Genomic DNA, 21297 nt, shown 5'->3' with positions numbered 1-21297 from the left:
TACTGCTGTTCAGTAAGGCCACAAGCTTTCCCAATTCTTTTAACTAAAGATACCACTGATTGGTTATAGGTCATTCATTCTACCGACAGTGCATCTGCACTGCCACAAAGCTATGAACCTCTTTCTGTTTGACTTCTTGTCCTGTGTCTAACACTGGAAAAAGATACTAGAAATGCATATACTCTAATTACCCACTGGGCATCATTAGCATATCGATGACACCATATCCTCTGATGACTTTAACCAGCGGCTTCACACAAATGTTGAACAACATGGGGGGCAGACTGGATCAACAAGGGACCCCCAAACTAGATAGCATGGGGCTGAATGCCACCTCCTGGAATGAGTCCTCAAGGTAAAAATGGAGCCACCCAAAACAGTGCTTGCAATCTCCAACCCACAGAATTTTAAGTTGGGAGACAAAACTTTGCCAATGGTATCAAATACTGCCAAGAGATCTAACAGAACCAACAGGGTTGTATTCTTCCTGTCTCTCCCACTGTAGGTAATTCATTTTGGCAACCAATGACATTCCAGGTTCAAATCTGGGCCAGAATCCAGGTTGAAGTAAATCCAATCAGTTTCATCTACTAGCTCTTTGGGTTGACCAGTAACCACTTGCACCCAACAAGTTACCCAAAAAAGGGACACATGTCACCTGCCATCTGTAGTTATAATCCTCTGGGTTCAATAAGGATTTCTGCAGGAGTGGTCTGCACAGTGCTTGGTGAGGGGCATCATGGGAGCAATATAAAGCAACCACAACTTTATGCTTACCATATGTGAAACTTAAAACAATCATTGAAAAGGGTAGGAAGGAGGGCTGAGGTACCTAGTGAATTAAAGGTGTATATTGCTTGATATAATCCCATCACCTTTTTTGGGTGAAGTCTGCATACTTTTTTTTAAAAAAAAGTATTTTGTCTTTTTTTCTAGTGAGGATGGATAATCTAAAAACATGGCAGCTCTCCCTCCTCCTGTTCCCATTGCTATGATGACTCAGACTACAATACTGAGATCATGGTCACCATGACCTGGTAGGCTTCTGATGAGCAAGACCCATCTTGGAAGGTGAGCAGAGTTCCAATAAGCTAGAGGCCCCATCTCCCCCATCTGTATTGTTGGGAATGGAGGAGGAGTTAAGATTTCTTGAAGAGCCATTTAAAACTTACTGGGCCAGCAGGGGCAATGGTAAATATTTAGTTTGTGTCCACAAATAAAGTCTATAAAACACCACTATAGCAGAATATTTGTTGATTTTAGGTCACTGCATTGTGTTTTTCAGGTCAATAGTCCAATTTATCACTGTCTTCTTCATTTCATATACCAACAATGCAGTCCTACATATGTCTACTCTGAAACAAGTTCCAGTGAGTTCAGTGGAGCTGACTTCCAGGTAACCAAGCACAGGATTCCAGATGGAGAATCCCCATGAGAAAAGAAATGCAACCATCCTTGTTCCACTTATGATAATAGTACAGGGTTTCAATAGAACCCATTTTGAATTAATCAAGAGCTCTTCTGAAAATATAACCCTGCCAGATAACACCAAGTCATATAATTTGCTGATGATGCATTGCAGTTAAGTACTACATTCAGATTCACACACAAAAAAAAATTAATACAGACACCCCAAGTTTAATCACTCTCATAAGAATGTAAGAGCAGCCTGCTGGATTAAGCCAACGGCACATCTAGCCCATCATGCTGTTATTAGAGGGGCCAACCAGAAGCGTGTGGGAAATCTGCAAGTAGGGCCTGAGCATGAGAGCATTCTCCCCTTCTAGGGTTTCCAGCAACTGGCATTCAGAAGCATTCTGCCTCTGACCATGGAGGCAGAGCATAGCCATTGTGATTGGCAGCCTTGTCCTCCATGAATTTGTCTAATCTTTTAAAGCCATCCAAGCTGGTGGCCATCACTGCCTCCTATGGGAGCGTGTGCGTGAAGTACTTCCTTTTATCTCTCCTGAATCTTCCAACATTCAACTTCAGTAGGTGCCCCTGAGTTCTAGTGTTACGTGAGCGGGGGGGGGGGAACTTTTCTCAATCCACTTTCCCGATGGCATGCATAGTTTTATAAACTTCTACTATGTCCCCTCTTACTTGCCTGAACAGCAGATTGAGCAGGCACACAGGTCACCTAGTCACAGTTTTCTCCAGTGTGGTGAAATATATTGCATTTCTATTTCATTTATAGTAATTACTTCTAAATTTGCATCTGCTACATATAATTTATCATATGTCAATGCTGTGCACATTTGTGCCTTCTTTTTGATGAGGAATTTCTTTATTTGGAGCAATGCCTAAGTGGTCACCCTAATTGGTGACTCTCCTGCATGGCTAGTTTGGGAACATCATCTGCGATGGGCCTCTTGGGCTACTTGGGCTACCTTGGAAGGGTCTGTCAGTGTTGCTAGGCTGACACTTGTTTCAGTAGCTGTCATTGTGCTTCTGACTTAGCTGCTGGTAAGATCACAACTAAGCTAACGCTGGGGTAGCAGTAGCAGGCGTGACCATCCTGTTAATCTCCTTTCAGTCTGCAATAGCCTTTCAGCATGACCAGGGACAACACCTATGCCCAGCTGTGCCTCATGCAGATGCTGTAGGTAAGAATCGTGTTAAAATGTCTTAACACAGCTGTTACAACCAAGTCGTTAAGTGCAAACTAGTTCTAAAACAAAACGGCAAAGCTTGAAGCCAACACAATGCTATTTTCTGCTTTGTTTTCTCGGATGCCAAAGCCACGACTTTGTGTCTGCCTTTTTCAAGGCCCGGTGCCTTCCTCTCATTTTTTCCAATGAGAGGTAAACAGCTGGGGGCTCTGCCAATTCAATTAAGAATGCTCACACACACATTATATAATGAGGCAGGAATTTAGCCCCCTGAAGCCTAGTCCTGCAATCTAATCTGCTATTTAGTGGCCCCCAAAGATTCCTGAAACCTTTGTGGAGGGCTCCCCGCCTCCCTTTGCACACGCTGGTCTCTCCACACTTTCCCCTCTGTTTTTCTTTCCTCTTTGGCTTCCCTTCTCTGTATTGTTTTAAGTTGGTGGCTGGGCTGCCTGCCAGATTAAATTTCATCTGCTTCTCCTCCTCCTTCCCCCCCACCCCCAAATCTTCCCCAGAAGTGATACTGTTTACTTTCTCTGCTCCTTTTCTGAATGTCTTTGTACACATTGCAAGGGATATAATCACCAGCTGTGGAGAGCTTTGTGAAATGTTAACTTACTCCTCAATACCCTAGGGCTAGTGAGTGTTTTTACACACACACACACACACACAGAGAGAGAGAGAGAGAGAGAGAGAGAGAGACGTGTGTGTGTGTGTGTGTGTGTGTGTGTGTGTGTGTGTGTGTTTCAAATACAAAATAAAACAACTGCTTCTAAAAGACATCAACATATTTGTTACATTCCAATGCAGGGGGGGAAACCCCCTCAATTTCTCCTTCAGGTGGAATTCGTGTGTGTTCTATTTACTCCTTCAGTATATTCCGTGTGGAAGTGTGAGCTTATAAGGAGCCCATTGTTTCCCTCCACAAAACTTTGAGGAACAATGGGAGGCAGAAGAAAGATTAAAGTAGAAAAGTGTCTCTTCCCCTCCTTTTCCTCTTTGGTGGGTGAAAGAGAGGTCAAGCTGTGCCCATTGACCTTTGCCCTCTGGCCCCTGTGAACCAAAGGCGAGCCTTTTGAAGTAGTAAAGTGCCCACGAAGAAAAGAAAACCAAACAAGCTGCCCGGCCTTTTCCCTTCCACCGACCAAACTGAGTTGGCAGATGCTTGAAAGACGATGACACGCGGTGTGGTGGGGGGGCAGAAGGGAGGCTTCTTGCACTGACCTCCCACCTACCCCAGCTTGCCGTTAATTGGCACCGTAAAAAGCAAAAAAACCCACCCACACACTGGGAGAGGAGGTGAGGCAAAGGGGGCGGGGGTGACAGGCCTTTCCTCCTCTTTCCCAGTCCCTACCCCCCCCCCCCGCCACCTAGCACATCACCGACAGGGGCAGTTCTTTGAACTCTCTGTGCTCTGCTAAAACAGGCACAAGTGGGAATGGTATATGGAGGGTTAAGAGGAAAAGCTTTGTATGGGAAGAGATCAGCTAGATCACCAAAAGCCTTTCCTGTTGTCAAACAGATAGGACTTGTCAGTTGTGTTACCTGAATTGATGCCGTCACATGCATGACCCCTGCTGGTAATATGCTGGAAGGTACCTTTGTACACTTTAGAGATTCTTCCTGCCTCTTCCTCCCTTCATTTGACCCTTAAATTAAAATAAGGGAAATGGTTTGTTTTCCAAAGCTAGGGAAAAGTGGAATTTGAGGGCAAAACCCATTGCAATGGTTTGTCTCTTCCCTGGAGCCCAAACCCAGGGCGAATCCAGTTGTCAGTTTTAGGATGTGGTTGCAACTTAATTTAATCAGGACCAATCTTACGGATGTTTCTGTTGTGCTCTGCAGGTTTCCCAAACATCTCACTGTGCATCTGAATGAAGAGGGAGGGCAAATGGGGCAAGGATGATGAGAAGCAGTTTGCTCCAGCCAGCTTGTAGGATATCAGGGCAGGTAAACAGGAACTAAATTATCAGCAAAGGAAGTTTTATCATAATAGCACATGTAATCATTTACTTGGCTGTGTCATGCTATCTTTGTGACAGCCTGCTGCTAACACCTGCAGCTTCAGGAGTCTTAAGGAGAGGATTTTCCTTTCTCTGATTCCATTGCTTTCAAAGGGTGCAACCACGACTCCTTTCTCTGTTGAAGGGAAGACGACAAGTACCAGGATACAATTCAGAGGAGAGTATTCTGTCTTTATGGTACTTCCAAAATGCTCATCCAAAATTCTCTCTGTTTTTTTGGGCTGGGTTGTTTTACCAGTGCACAGGAGCACAGGTGTGCAGTAGTAAAATGAAGAAGAAGAAGAAGAAGAAGAAGAAGAAGAAGAAGAAGAAGAGGAGGAGTTTGGATTTGATATCCCGCCTTTCACTCCCTTTAAGGAGTCTCAAAGCGGCTAACATTCTCCTTTCCCTTCCTCCCCAACAACAAACACTCTGTGAGGTGAGTGGGGTTGAGAGACTTCAGAGAAGTGTGACTGGCCCAAGGTCACCCAGCAGCTGCATGTGGAGGAGCAGAGACGCGAACCCGGTTCCCCAGATTACGAGACTACCGCTCTTAACCACTACACCACACTGGTTCATAAAAGCATACAAGCTCTGTTTAGGTGTTCTTCTCCCCTACCCTGCAATTAGCATCACATGATTTATGCTCTTGAATATCAGTTACTAGAAACTGCAGGGGACAAGAGGGCTCTCATGCTTGCATCCTGCTTGCAGTTTCCCACAGGTTGGCCATTGGGACAACAGGATGCTGGATTAGACGGCCATTGGCCTGATCCTGCAGGCTCTTCTTATGCTCACTCTCAGAATTGTAGCTCTGTGTGTGGAGGACCTTTAACAAACCATAGTTCCAAAGATTTGGGGGCGGGGAGGCAAGGTGGCATGACAGTTTAAAGTAGTATGGTACTGCTTTAAATGCATGGTGTGGGTGTGGCCTTAGAGAATAACCCTCCAACTTCCTTACTGTAGTTCTAGCCTATGAGGATCAGCAGTGGAAGTGTGGATCTTCCCACTCAGTTTATTGAACGTAGGCCAGATTTCATTTTTGCTTTTTTTCTTCTTTTAGCACATATGGAACAGAATTTGAGGATACTGGTCTGACTGCACACAGTATTCAGTTGGGTGCTGTGTATCATACCAAAGTGTACTGAACTATGTGATAGCAGATGTTTCTTCATTTAAAACAATTACATTTGGACCACTTTTGACCACATTTTCCTATTTAAAAAAGGTATCTTGCAGCTGCACGCTGCCACTGACATTGGATAGTGTCTGTGACATCCGTGGCAACAGGTTGTAGAGCTGAACCTGGCTGTAGAGCTTCATATTTTAGTGGAATGTAATTTTAAATATCTGGATATTATATGCAATGCTCTCTCTCCCCCCCCGCCCATCAGCACCCAACTGTGCCTTCAGAATGAACCACTACTTAAAATGTTCTACGAAGGCACTCCACACCTCTGAGAATAGATCCTTGGCATTTCTGAAGCTGTACAAATGTATTAGATAGATGAAATCATCATACATGGAAATAAACAGTTTGGTTCACCTCCAGATCACAGTGGATCTCTGTGTTCTTTTTGGATTGCAGGCTTTCAGTTTAGGTTTTGCTGAAACAAGCTTCACTATGCACATAGATAGCTCTGGGAGACAAAACAATGGCGCCAGTGCCAGGATGTTGGGGCCCCTGTTATATGCCACCCTCTCATCTATTGGGAATGGCATTTCAGTTCTTTATGAGTGACCTCAGTCAGGGCCAGCTCTGGGATATGTTGCTACAGGGATAGGCGCACACATTTGAGCAAACTCTCAAGGATTATTATTCCTGGAGTGTTTAAGGGCAAGCTCAAACTTGCCTTGGAAATAATGTTGACTATTTAAAGCTTCTGAGGATGAGCAGAAAGGATCAGATGGCAGAGGGAGGGCAGGGAGGTATGAAAGCAGGGAAACTGCTTTACCACAGCCTCCCCCAACCCTCAAATAATTTGAACTACAGTGCCCATCAGTCTCTGCCAGCACAGTCTTGACTCCATTGACTTGGAGTCAATGGCAGTCACACTATTGTGTGGCACACTATTGTGTGGCAGTCACACTATTGCCCTAGAAGGGCTACATTCCCAGGTTGGCAATCCCCATCTGTCCCTCACTTCCCTGTGCAGCTTGTGCAGAAACTACCTTCTTAACCAACTATTAGTCTCATCCACTCAATCTGCCAGAGCCTGCCTTCACATGCAGAGGAAGTCCCTAACTCATTGAGGGTTTGAGACCCACTGGCTGCCATTACCTGGTTTAGCCAGCCAGTTGAAGCCATCCCAGCGATGTGGCCATTGTCACATGTTGACAGCTTCTAGGAGCCACAGATGTGAGCTGTGTGCAGGGTAGGGACCAAAGGTACCTTAGAAGGAGCACAATGTGTCCCCCACCACAGGTACTATCCCTGCCATGCATACTGAATTGAATTTCTATCCAATCCTGAATAGTCACAGGAGATTTTTGTACACTCTGAACTTCCAGACATACCATACTTGCTTAGAATTGTAGCGTGTCACTTTATATTGGGGAGGGGAGAAAGGAGGGGGAATATTAAGAACGTCACTGGCTGATGTTCCTGGTTCTGTTTTTTGTAAATTTCACTTTATTTAAGAGGGTCTTTGTTCTCTTGTAAGTTAGGTGGTAGAGAAATAGATGGAATAAACAAACAAAGTAATACTAAAGAGGCTATTTCTGTTTGAGCCACTCTTAGTATTCAATATTCCTATGTATCTGCATAGTCACTTGACAGCTTTTGTTTTAGGTTACATTTTTTTTGGAAGTAGAAATTGATTTATGTCTTGTATGCAAACAACAGACATGGTGGGGGCAATACATGAATCTTCAGAGTGAAACTATGGTAAGGGCAATGGGCTAAAAATATACCAGAGGGAAAACAACAATTTTGGGCCCTTAGTTTGAAAGTGATGGAGGAACAGCCAAATATAAGGGGATTTCTATGTACTTGGGGGACTCCTTAGTATGCAGAAGTATATTCGCTTGTAATTTAAAAGGAAAGGAAAGGAAAAACAGACGGAAAAGGAAGAAAATTGACCTGCTCAAGCCCTTAACAGCTTATAGTAAATATATTTCAGGTGGGGATTAGGTTCAGTGGAATATGATTGGGAACATCATAAAAATCTGCTTCATCCTTTAAAGCAACTTTGCCATAGATGCCAAAGTCAATTTGATTCTCCCTATATCACCACTCCCACATTTATAAAACATGTTCCATGTCACACAGTTAATACATTTGACATTCTAATAGAAATTGGCAAGTGGAGTATTCTCTGGAGTTGGCTGGCTAGTTGACTAACAGGCTGTGAATCACATTCATAAGAACAATAATCTCAGAAACAATGCTTATATTGAAAGATCAATCAGGAGAACTGACCCAGACTCTCTGTTTGCTTTAACTGGTCAACTCAACACATGGCTTGGCTCATATTAATGACAACCTCTCATTTTGATTTCTTCAGTTATATGTATTCTTCTCACCCTTCTAGCTTCTTCTTTGAAAGAGGATAATTGAAGTTTATTGTGCTAAGGAAGTGTTATGGAAACTGTCTATGTGTTATTTTTTTAAAGGAAAAATGTTTCTGCGATTTAGTCTCCCTAGTCCTGAGTCCCTATATTATTTTTGTTGTTCCTTTTTGTTCTTGACCTCTTCTTTTCCCAGGTCCTTCTTGACTTATCTTTCTTCTCTGCTCACTCATCCCATATCACCCTGCAACAAGGAATGAATGAAGGCATTCTGATTAGGTGTTTTCTTTTGCCAGTCAATCTTTTCAGTAATTTCCTGTAAACGATTAGGTATCATATTTTAACATAACATGATGAATTTCATAACATTTTTTTCAGTGACTCATTTACCGGTATATTCTTTCAGTGTTTGGTTTCTCTCTTTTTTTCTGGGAAGCTTTAAATATTCAATCACTCCTTCCTTAACCATTTGTATGAGAGGCCTGCAATAAATGTATTATTATAAACAATGCAGGACAAATTCATATAATTGAAAATTACATCTGCTAATGTGCCCAGTGTTATATTTGTTCCTCTTATTTGGGATAGGAAGATCCCTTGGTTGTTAAAAGGCACATTTAAGCATTTTAACTTGAATGGGGGGGATTAGCAAGAGTATGAAACATTTCCTAAATCTTTCCTAAAGATTTTGTAAACAGAGGTCTTGGAATTCTGTTCTCTCATGCACCCAGAACAATGAGTTTACATGTAGTGTGTGCGATTGTCTAGGTCTCTAACTGGTGGGACATTTCATGATCTCCCCCACCCCTGTCAGCCATATTTGACTGTTGGGTGAGGTTGTCCACCTGTCAACTACCAGATATGATAGGACTGTCAGCTGATTCTTTTTTGCCCACATGGTTTGCCATCTAGCTGTGCCATCAAAGGCACAGCCTTCAAAGTTCCCATCAAAGGGTTCTGCAAGACCCCATTGGAGATCAGCTGGTGGTCTATTGATAAGCCCCTTGCAGAGAGAAAAATCTCCAGTGCAAATTAGGGCAATTTCCATAGGGCAATGTGCATCGGAAAATGTTCAGCTTGCATTGGAATATTTTCTGATGCCTTAGAGAGCAATGTAATTTAGCATGTTTATTTTGCTGGTATTTAGTAAACAAAGATAAAAACTTTGAAACTGATACTGTATTTGGAAATTGGCATCTATTAATTTTACTAATGAATTTATGAAAAGGGAAAAAAATTATGCAGGAAACCAGAACACTGTAAAAGTCTCCACCCCCAATCACTGCCATGGTCCTATTATAACAGTGCTACAAGAGGGGTTGGGGGGGGGAGAATTTTGGCTATTATCTGGGGGAATTTCAAATGTGGACTGTGTGGAACACACAAGTGCTCTTACTAGCTGAACCACTACCTGCCACCATATTTCACATGACTGCACTATTTCAAGGGGTGCTGTGGGAAGAAAGGAACACCATCACTACCACTGTTGCTGCTAGTAAAGAGTCGCAGCAGAACCCTTCACCCCACCCCCATTTTTTCACCACTTTCATGTCCTCAGACCCCCCTTTACCCCAAATTTTCTTGAAGTCCAAATCTGTGAGCTTCTGACCACCCCAGTTTACATGCAAATAAATCCTGTTCAGCAAATAATGCTGGCATCTTCAATATTACATGTTAAGCCTGTTTTATTGCTTCCTGATGATTCTGGCTGGGGGATTAAGGATAACTAGCCTGTTAATTGCCCCCTTGAATAGCCTTTCTCAATTGCTCCAATGACAGATTCTGTTTCCACAGAGAAGATGGCTTTGATTACTCATTTCCTTGAATTTTTGTTCTTTTCATTTTTTCCTAGCAAAATAATGCTATTTCGCTATTAAAGGAAAGAAAAAACACACACAAGCTATTCAGCTATTAAAGTTTACCCCTCCATGAGAACAGATACTGAAATTGGGGCAATTGGGAGAGTCTAGTCAAAAGGTGATTAGCTGTCCATTCATCACTGATCCCCTGGCCAAAATTAACAGGAAGAAATATAGTTAATGGGGTGAACCTTAAAACGGCAAAATCTTAAAATGCAAAAGCATAGAAGTCCCGAAAACCTTGTGAGAGCAATCCTACAGCTGTAATTCAGCTGGCCATGGTGCTGTTGTGATTGGTGTAAATGCCATTTTGCCAAAATTCGCCAGTAGGATGTTGCTGTTTCCCAAAGCGCACTGGTATACCCTCTGAAAGCTCTGCATGTGCAGATGTTTGATTGACCAAAATGAGGTGTTGGGGGGGGGGGTCACCCAGGATCTGAAAGATGTTAAGCACTTTTGTTTCCCTAGCCCATAGGCAGGCAAACTAAGGCCCGTGGGCCAGATCCAGCCCAATCACCTTCTAAATCCGGCCCCCGGATGGTCTGGGAATCAGCGTGCTTTTACATGAGTAGAATGTGTCCTTTTATTTAAAATGCATCTCTGGGTTATTTGTGGAGCCTGCTTGGTGTTTTTACATGAGTAGAATGTGTGCTTTTATTTAAAATGCATCTCTGGGTGATTTGTGGGGCATAGGAATTCATTCTTCCCAAAAAAAAAGATATAGTCCGGCCCCCAACAAGGTCTGACGGACAGTGGACTGGTCCTTGCTGAAAAAGTTTGCTGATCCCTGCCTGAGCAAAAAATGAGATCTCAAGTATTCCAGCACTGGATTTGGTGTAGTTCATTCCTTCTCGTGGATTGCAAAAGAAAAAGAAAATATGGAGCAGGGAGGAGGGGGGAGGAAAACTATCCCCAGCCTTCTGTCCTGGCCACCAAGAGCTGGCAGATCTTAAGACATGGCAGTAGCTCCGCCATGGAATAACCCCCTCTTTCTGCCATAGCACTATGCACGAGTGCTGAAATTGCCTTTTATTACAACTGCAGATGGGGCTGACAAAGCATAATTTGGCATTTGGGCTGTCTGAACACTATATTAAAAGTGAGTGAAGAAAGGATGGCAGTTCCATAGAAAAGGCTGGTACAGCAGCATTGCATGCCACAATTCTTTGGCAGCATGAAGTATGCCATACATATTAAGGAGAAATCTGTATGGAAGAATTCGGCCTGGTTTTCCAGGAAACTTACTGGAACAGGCTCCTAACTCCATTCATCTATGTAACACAGGAATGCAAGTGACTTGTCTGATTCAGAAGGGTTTGAATAAGGCCTGAGAAATAAAATGATTTTCTTTGTGACCAAGAAACTGCTAGATAGCAGGACCCAACTGTCATGACTACCCTTTGGAGTTGCTTTTATCTTCTGACTCACACAGAGAAACAAACTTGACCTAGCTATGTTTGTCTGCCACAGAGACAGTTTAAGGATCACATTTACTTCATGGAAGAGCAATGATGAAACATCCTTTAATATTCCAGTAAATGTACCCATCTCTGATTAAGAATATTGTTATTCTGACTTGATGTGTGTATGTGTGTGTATTTACTGAGCTGTAAACAGGAGTAAAAGTATGTCAAAGGGAAACTGAGATGTAAATATCCCCTGTGCTAACACCATTTACAGTATATTATATTTTATATATGATCTCTGTAAATCACCTTTCATCAAAAGATTCCAGAGGAGCATACAAAAGTCTGGGAGAGGGGAATTAATTCAGGCACAATGTATAAATACAATTTAAAATCAACAAATGAACATAATAACGTACAAAATAACCAAAGCAAACCGAAGCATAAGAGAGAGCAAACAAGCAAAAATAACCTAAAATTTAAAATGCCTGGGCAAATAAGAAGGTGTTCAGATGGCAACAAAACACTTGTATTATTGTAGCTCAGCATGCCTATTTGGGGAGGAAATTCCAAACCGGAGAAAAGGTTACCTTCCTTGTATTTATTTAAAACACTTTCATATTTTTCGGTTTACTTTTAAGTGGCAGAGAGGCGGTAAGGTGCCGATAGATTATCTGGAGTGCTTCCCATGTAGACAATGCAGATGCCAAAATTTATATCAATGGGTTTGTTATCATCATGAGTACACAAGAATTGGAGTACATGCTAAGGACACATTTGGACTACGTGCTTTCTTCAATGGGGTCCACTTTGTAGGATTGTTTTTAGGAAGAAGAAACCCCAGGACATAATTTCCCCACTTTAGATTCATGTGAGAATGTGGGGAAAGAAACAGGAAGGAAAGGGGCAAGTATACCACTGTAGAAGTGTGCATTTGTAACTCAGATCTAGGGTGAACCCCAACTTGTGTCCAGCTCTTGCTCTTCAGCAAAGGCATTGTATTTAAATTACTTCTGAAAATGCTCTAATGGATTATCTTCAGCAAGTTTTCTAAATGAGCCCCATGCGACAATTTGTTTTCTTATCAAGTAAGGGCATTTTCACAAGACCCTTTGTGAGGAAAGCCACTCCACAGGGACTCATTCATCTCAGAAATGGCCTGTGTGAAAAGGCCACTTGAGGGAAAGGGTGACCTAGTGGTAGCCTGCTTTAAATTAATTTATTTAAATATTTATTGGCCGCACTTGCACGAAAAATGTAGCAAGGCAGTGTATAGCACACATTTTTTAAAAAGCAATAAAAACTGTTTGGTTTTTATGGAGTTTTATGGAGATGTCTAAATGAAGCCAGGAATGGTTCCTGTGGAATCTCTCCTGGCAGGGAGTTCCCCAGGACAAAGCCATGCTAAAGTTTGCTCCCTAATAATAGACAATTGAACTTCAAGGGCATAGGGAACCACAAGGAGTGCCTCATCAGAGGATCTCTGTGACGGAGATGGAGCATAAGGAATAAGATCCTTAATGTACTTAGGGAGACGTTTCCTGATGAGTGAGAATGAACTCTGCTGAACCACAGCAACACAACCTCCAGAACCCTCTAGCCTGGACTACCCAGTGGTAGTCCACACATACCTCTGCATGAGCTCTCCAGAAGATTGCCTGTGACGGAGGGCAGCCCTTGCTATAAGGAATGGGAATTCATAAAAGTGCCATCCTAACCCTGCTCTTCTTGATGCACTGATGAGAAGGCTAAGCAAGACACACAATAGGCCAATACCTGAAGGACCTCCTCTCCCCACAGGGGCGCCGACTTATAAAAAATATTGGGGGGGCCCATACCGGGGTCCTGCCGCTGGTTCGCTCGGGTAGCCGGGAGAACGCAGTTCGAGGTGGCAGTGTTGGGGAGAGACCCTCGCTCAGGGCGCCACTAGACTTGGCGGCCGGCGGCCTATCTGGGGGGTTTTGGAGCGTATTTCGGCGGAGCGATTGGGGAGGAGGGGGCTTGTTGCCGGATTCTTCAGCTGGGCCGGAGATCCGCTGCTGGGGGGTCCCTGGGCCGAGTTGTTTGAGGACTGGGAAAGGTTATGGGCCACCGGAATGAAATTCACGGCATGTAATGCCTTGAAGGAAAATATTATGAAAATGATTTATAGGTGGTACATGACCCCAGTCAAGCTTGCAAAAATATATCACCTGTCTGATAATAAATGTTGGAAATGTAAGGAGGCTGAAGGGACATTCTTTCACCTCTGGTGGACTTGTCCAAAAGTGAAGGCCTTCTGGGAAATGATCTATAATGAGTTAAAAAAGGTATTTAAGTATACCTTTCCCAAGAAACCAGAGGCCTTCCTCTTGTGCATTGTTGGCCAGAAAGTGTTAAAGAAGGATAGAACTTTCTTTATGTATGCAACTACAGCAGCAAGAATACTTATCGCAAAATATTGGAAGACACAAGATTTGCCCACACTGGAAGAGTGGCAGACGCAATTGATGGACTACATGGAACTGGCTGAAATGACTGGCAGAATCCGAGATTTGGGAGAAGAAACAACGGAAGAGGACTGGGAAAAATTTAAGGACTATTTACAAAAACAATATAAGTTGTATGAATGTTAAAAATTTACACGATTCGGAAACTATAGCTTCAGCAATTAGATTTGGGAAACAGGAAATTATATTTTAAGTAAGAAAAGGTCAAAATCTAAGGTAATACTATGTTTAATTTAAGATATAAGTAACTGATGAAAAGTATGTTAAATTTAGAGGTATAGTATTTGAAAAGTACAAAATAAGGTACGAAACAAGGTAATAATTTGCTGATATCTTTATTATAAAGAATGCAGGGTAAGGGAGATGCGAGGAAGTCCAGTTAGTTATATAAAAAATGTGTTGAATGGTTGGTTTTCTTTTCTTCTTTTTCTTTTTTTCTTTTTCTTGTTCTTTTACTTTTTTCTTCAGTGTATGTTTCTAACTTTGTATTTGAAAACTTAATAAAATATTTATAAAAAAAGAAGAAGAGAAAATCCTTTCGCTTTTCTGGGGCTCAGGGAAGTCTCAGAGCCGGAGGTTGGGGAAGGGACCCCCTTTGCTCTGCCCTCTTCTCCCGTCTTAGATTCACATGGGGGTCCCCGCCCGAGCTTGCCTGGCCACCGGGCCACACAAGGGCCGCGCTCTACGCGGCACACCTTGCTAGCCGCGCAGCTGTCCTCCGCGGCTGCGGAGCGGCCCTGCGCCGGTGCCCAGCCCCTCTGGGCGCCCGCTGCGCTGCCAATGACAAGCGGGCGACGTCGCGGGCGGGGAAGGCGTCGCTTTCTTTCCCGATCCTGCATCCTCCCAGTCTTCCAGCCCATTTTTGGGTTGGAAGCTCGTCTCGTTCGCCCTTCTCCTTTCTTCACCCTGCGCGCAATTTTCCTCCCTCGCCTCCCTCCCCATTTCTCCTTCCTTCCTTCCTGACTGACTGACTGACTGACGGGCTTGGGCTCGGGCTCGGGCTCGGGCTCGGGCTCGGGCTCGGGCTCGGGCTCCGGGTCGGGCTCGGGCTCCGGGTCGGGCTCAGGCAGCCACAGCGTCGGCGGTGTTGGCGATCGGCGGCGCGGGGGGATGGCCCTCCCGGGGGAGCCGGCGCTGCTCAATGGGGTTGCCAAGGAGACAGGCCGGCCGCCCCCCTCCCCCGGCCCGGCGCCCCCCGCCGCGCCGGTGCCCGTTATCGAGCTGGTGCGCGCTGGGCGCCCTATAAAAGCCGCGGACGCGCCCACCGCCGCCCGAGATTATTGGGGGGGCTGAGCCCCCCCAAACGAATTTTTGAGGGGGCTCGGGCCCCCTCAAGCCCCATGGAGTCGGCGCCTATGTCTCCCCATATAAAACATCCTGGACTCTGTGTTCATCATCTGAGGCCCTTCTTTGTATGCCTCCTCCATGTGAGGTCCAGAGGGTGGCAGCACAAGAACGAACCTTCTCTGCAGTGGCTTCCCATTTGTGGAATGCTGTCCCAGGCGCTTTCATTATCTACTTTTAGGCGCCAGGTGAAAACATTCATCTTCAACCAGGCTTTTGGCTGATTAATATTCTACAGCTTTTTAAATGTGTCTGTGGGAAGGGAGGGGTTATTGTTTTGCTGTTTTGTTTTACTTATTTACTTGTTTTTATCCTGTGTTTTATCCTGTGAGCCACCCTGTGACATATGATGAAGGGCAGTATAAAAATCTAATAAACAAACAAGTAAATGATGAAAATATGTATCTGAGTGTGGAACCCCACTCAAGTTTTGTTTTTTTTAAAAAAATAAGCATGTAGAAACTCCTTGCTTAGTGTATCAAGCGATAGGCAGGAGCCACTGAAAAACTGGGAGATTTGACGAAGTAGAATTTTGAAAGAGGCTTCCCCAGATTTCATAACCATAAAGATTTCCGTATTGTAGAGATCCATAATATGACCCCTAACTAACATGAATTATTACATTTGAAGTGCTTCTAATTAACTCTGCTTCCCCCCCTTTTTTAAGAGAGATAATGTTGAAGGGGATTCTTCAGTGAAATAATCAGCATTTTCAAGATTTCGGGGGGGGGGGGATTGAGACTTGTTCCTTTGTTCCAGTGCTAAGAAACTCATTTCCAGATGTAAACCACACTGTCCTTTCCCTGTGGTTGGGAAGAGAAGGATAAAATTAAAGTGATGAATGAATTAATGAAAATAATTGAAATAACAATGGTCAGGAATCTCCTTTGTTCGCTGCGAGTGAGTCAGCACAGGGACTCCTGCTGCGAGTCCGCCTCTGATGTTAGCCACAGACATTACAGCAGGGATGCATACAGTGAGGGAGGCTTTGTTTCTGCTTTGTTTATTGTTTTGGCTTTGCATATTGGTAATGGAGAAGTCTTGGAAAGGGACTTAGGCACAAATTTTTCTGCCATGATTTGTTCACTCCAAACGAAAATCTATCTTCATTGAAATATTTCCCTTCTTTGAAAAGAAATCATCACTGGTCCTGAAGTAGGGACAGGACTCTCAGGCCCAGGGGCTAGCTGGCAGTAAATCACACCTTGCAAGTTGGAGTTAACTATTTATTAGCCAAAGCATGATCTGCACAGACTTGGCGGAGTGTCAGGCCTAAAGAACACAGCAACTCATCCCTCAAGGTTCCCACAGCTTCCTAAGTCCCTTCCTCTCTAGGGTTTTTCCCAAGTAATCAGAGACTACACTTGCATGCAGCCAACCTCTCCTCCGCTCTTTTCATGCCTCTTCTGGTTTGGGGAGACAAGGGAAGAGGGGAGCTTGATGCAATAGGAGGGGAACATACATGTCACTGTTCACCAGTCTGATCCATCTCTGCCTCTTGGCCTCTCTCCTCTCCTGCTTCAGCTTCTGGACTCCTCTCTGCCACAGAGTACCAGTGTTGATAGATTGTTGGTCATGGAAGGGGAAAGAGGCAAAGCAGAGAGGGTGGGGTGCACACATTTTTGAAAACAACAGAAGTAATGGTTGGTGAGGGGGGATTTTCTACAGTGGAGAGTTCTGGCACAGATAAATGCTTAGGAGACCACAAGATCCCTAGAGACCACAAGTGGCCATGACAGTGGGTGTGGGAATCAGTCCAAATTTTCAGGCCGGGTTCACAGGCCAAAGGAGGAAGTTAGGGAGAGACAGCAGAAGGCCACTGGGTCAATGAGGTTATCAGTGTATATGTTGAAGTCACTAAGGAGCAAAGTGGGAGTAGGAAACTATGTGTCAGTGTCAGATAAGAAAGTTGAAATGGAGCCAGGGTGATTCTGTAGCACAGGAAAGGACCGCAGAGGCATGCGGAATGAATTTTGAAGCTTGGGTAGCAGTGAGAATTGGGAAAAATCAGGGGTTAGAGATGGCAGAACTTGGCAAGAATACCGACTCCACCACTGCAGCTCTGGAAGGGGAGTAGTGGTGGTGGGTGTTAGTGGAGGGCATGGAGTTGGGAATAAAGATAAAAGAAGAGATCATGAGGAATGTGGCTATTTTCTGGATGAGGGAGAAGACCTTCAGAAGGAATAGAATAGAACAAAGAAGCAAAGGCAGCAAATGATAATAACTTCTGAGACTAGGGGTGAAAGCATCAAAAGGCTGGGTATAATAGTTCTCTGGAAGCCCCAGAGAACCAAATTAGCCCCCGTGCAAGAGATGGAAGATGGGAGATGGAAAGGTTCCAGTTACAGAGGAATTGGGCAGAAAGGTGAAAGTCAGTAGATGAGGCTCACTGAATGGAATGGGCAGAAGTGGCGCTCTAGTTGCGGACTTTCGGGGTGCGAATGGCACCCCAGAATGGATCAAGTCCATACTATACAGGTAGCACTGTATAGAAGTCATCATAACTAAGAGCTTTACTTTGGTATGCAGAGAAAGCACGTTGAGTACCATGCTGGAGACCTAAAGTCTTTGATACGTTTACTGTCACAAGGAAAACTCTATATGCACCTTTCTTTCTAACAGAAATGTTTTTGGAAAGTTGGGTAAGCAGGATATCAGGGTTGTAAGCAGTCTACAACAGTGCGGACACATTCTGCACAAGAGGTCTGATGGCTGGGGAAGTAAAATGGTTCACTTGAGAGATAATATATTCATGGGGTTAGAGTGATAGTCTGCAATGTTGAGAAAAATGGGTTCAAGTCCAGGCCAAGCTATAGCATCTGTGTGACATTAGCCATTCACTTAACCTCTCTGCACTTACATTACTGATAGGAAACGATTGAGCTAATAATAACTACAGGGGTGTTTTGAGGATGAATGCATTAAACAGCAGTAGGTGCTAAGATTCTACAATAACTGGCTCCATAAGCATCATTGGCAATTAGGAACACATACATCTTTAAAGGCCATGTAAGGATCCCATTAGCCTTCCTGGGCTGTTTTGATTCAAACATCTGTCCTGCCTGCGGCTTTGAAAGCTCAGTAAATATGTCAGTTGTTCAAGCTATTGCTCCAAAATCAAGTGGCCCTCTAAATTGTTTCCTTGTCTGTGCTGAGGGATATTACCAAGGCAAGTGGTGGTATTATGTTCACATTTCCTTTTTGTAACAGAGGATGAAATGTTTTTAATAACCAATTGTTACTCAACATGCAATAATAATTTAATTTGGGACACCTAATAAGACAATGGACTTGTAGTAGTATTTTGTGTGTGTAAAAGTATCTGTTAAAGGGACAAGTAAGTATTAAGTAAGAATCCATTATCCATGTTTGTGTGTTTGTAATTTCCAAAAGTATATTACAAGACTTGCGGATCCTACAGCCTGCACTTAAATGTAAACAAAGGGGTGATCTGAAACCTTAAATCCACAAATCATTAGCCATTTTATCCTTCACTTCAGTGGGGTATGGACTGAGGTCCCTGCCGTAAACACACTTGTCTTCTTCCTTTTATTGTATAATATGCACTTAATTTTGATAATGTGTTAAGTTACTATGACAGTTCATTTATGGGCCAAGAAGTAGGGTAGATATTGTAGAGCAAATAAAATACATATGAGAATAAACCCCACTGCCTTCAATGGAACATTATTATGACTGAGCTTGACGTAGCAGCCTATGTTCATTGCCAAGAGCCAGATGCTGTTCTTGACTACATTCAGGTATAAAGTTTGCATCTTTCATTTTCATTTCTCAGTGATCACTGAGCCTATCCCCTGCTTGTTGTTGACTTACACTGCAGGACACCCAGCTTTTCCTGTCATGAAGCTCCTGAAAACATGAGCACAAATTTTAAGATGTAAATCCCCATAATTTCTTCTGAGTGCTTGTCATAATGAGACTACATTGCCAGTCACATTGGTAGTGTGTTGATATCACTCTAAAGCCAATTTAGGGTGAAGGTAATGCTCCTTTGACTAGTCACATGAATAACCCTCATCAACCAGGAACCACATAATGCATGTGAGGGCAAACTGAACCTATTTAGAGCACATGCTTCTTGAAAAGGTAGTATCTCTTCCTGAAAAGGTCACAAAACAGGAAGGCATTTTTAGTGGGGGGTTTTATATGCTTATGAAAATCACTCTCCTTTCTGCCTGGATATTGGTTAGATGTGTGTCAGTTTTGTGTACGTTTCATGGGCCAGGATGAAACATTGAGAATGGATAAGGGTGATTGAGGATACCAACCAGCTGTGTTTAGTGTTGTCCGTTATTGAACATTGTGTGTGAAGGTTCAGCAGTCCACACCACATCCTGTGATCTGTCATTGCAACCTTATTAAGTCATAAACTCAGATTGCATTTTTATGGCACTATCCCATCTTTGTGCCTGGGATATCATTCCCTCCCCTCTTTCAGCCTCATCTAACCAAGCTAAGCATGTGGGGCAGCCAGACAGCATAGGGCCTCCCTTTGTGGCTAAATCTGGCAGAGGAAAAGGATTCCTGAACATTATTGAATAAATGTCCCTCTGAGCTTCACAAATTCTGATCATTTTTCTTGCATTTAGCAGTGGTAGCTTTTTCTTTTGTTCATTCTTCAGCCACCTTTGTGATCACTGCAAACCACAGTGTTATGAAAACTGAGCAAGTAGTGGGATTGAAGGCTTGCTCGCCTGGCAGACCAAGGACAGCTTCAGAGTTGCTGCTTTTCCTTACTTGCACAAAGTAGGGAAGTAAGGAGACCAAACCAAACCAAAAAGAAAACAAAAAGAAAAAGCTCTGAATCCATAGGAGTGTTGATAAAGGCTGAACAACCACTTGCAAATCTGATACACAGATCTTGTTGACTAACTCAAGAGGTCTAAAGTAAAGCTTGAATGTAGGAGAGTCAAAGGAGGGAATCCATCTTAAGACAGAATGATGAAGATGGGGCACAACATTCTGTGCAAAGAGCAGTAAGGCTCAAGCAATGCACGTGCACACACATGGTCAGCCCAAGATATTTTGTTGCCCAAGGAAGAATTCCAAATGGTGTCCTTCACTGTAAAAATATATAAATGCACTACATAACAGAGCAAATATGCATTCTGTGATGAGCCATTTCTAATTGTCAGAGCTGGTGTTGCTAGGCAGTGATATGGAGGACTTTGGGTGGGTGGGGGAATGAAAGAAAAGAAAGAATAAATGTTCTTAAATTTTAAAATTAAGACCATCAGAAGAGCCCTGCTGGATCAGACCAAAGGCCATTTGTCCAGCATTCTATTCTCACAGTGGCCAACCAGATGGCTTTGGGATACCCAAATTCAATATTTGCTCCTTTTTCAGTGCTAATGGTGGCCTTGTTGTGCTGCTATGAGGGCCCAGTAAAATCAAGCTGATTGTATGTTCCTACTGAAGCCTTCTCTCTTTTACAATTCTCTGTGTGCTACATAGAAAGGATGCACCTTCCTATCATACCTGCTTTTTCCATCTCATGGCTCATCCTGCCTGTGAACCCTTGACCTTCTATTTCTCTTTTTTCAGCATAGATTCCCCCCGCATTTTCCCAGGCAGGAAAGTCTCATGTTTCTTGGAATCTGGCAGTGTGAGACTTTTTTTTATTGATTGGTATAAACAATCTGAAAGGTCGTGTTTTCCCCCCTGCAATTGGGCAGGGGGGAATAAAAGTCTTCTCTCAAATTAACAACCACAGTGAAGTAAATATAGAAGCAACTGGCCTGGCAGTTCTAAATCTGCCCAAGAACTTAAGATGAGTGCTGCCTGATCAGACAGAAGGCCATCAAGTTCAGCAAGCTATTTCCCATTGTGGCCAGCCAGATGCCTCTGGGAAGCCCACAAGCAGGACATGAGGACAATAGCCTTTCCCCACTGTTTTCCCCCAGTGACTGGTATTCAGAGGCATCATGACTTTGATCCTGGAGGTGGCATATAGTGTGTGTCTGTGCATAGGCCCCTTGTATCTGTACATTTTTTAAAAATCCATTCTGTTTCTGAGTCACTCTGTGATCTCTCCATTTGATCTGTGGTTTGGATTC

The 21297-nt window shown here is 43.5% G+C and overlaps 2 long non-coding RNA genes across 3 annotated transcripts in view; both read left to right on the top strand.

Annotated features, from left to right (window-relative positions):
- The window catches only part of LOC308593470, a 41647-nt gene extending 35568 nt beyond the window's left edge, over positions 1 to 6079 (top strand). For both annotated transcript variants that reach the window (XR_014010964.1, XR_014010965.1), the window contains exons 2-5: positions 937 to 1071; positions 2537 to 2606; positions 4455 to 4559; positions 5676 to 6079. This is a non-coding gene — a long non-coding RNA (uncharacterized lncRNA). The remainder of the gene's footprint in view (positions 1 to 936; positions 1072 to 2536; positions 2607 to 4454; positions 4560 to 5675) is intronic.
- The window catches only part of LOC308593479, a 204263-nt gene that overhangs the window by 75287 nt on the left and 107679 nt on the right, over positions 1 to 21297 (top strand). The gene's annotated exons all lie outside the window — the stretch shown is intronic.

The sequence above is a fragment of the Podarcis bocagei genome (genome assembly GCF_964188305.1).
Source record: "Podarcis bocagei genome assembly, chromosome: 1".
Taxonomy (NCBI): Eukaryota; Metazoa; Chordata; class Lepidosauria; order Squamata; family Lacertidae; genus Podarcis; species Podarcis bocagei.
Note: the sequence above shows the minus strand (reverse complement) of the source record. Positions and strands in the feature narration are given on the sequence as shown.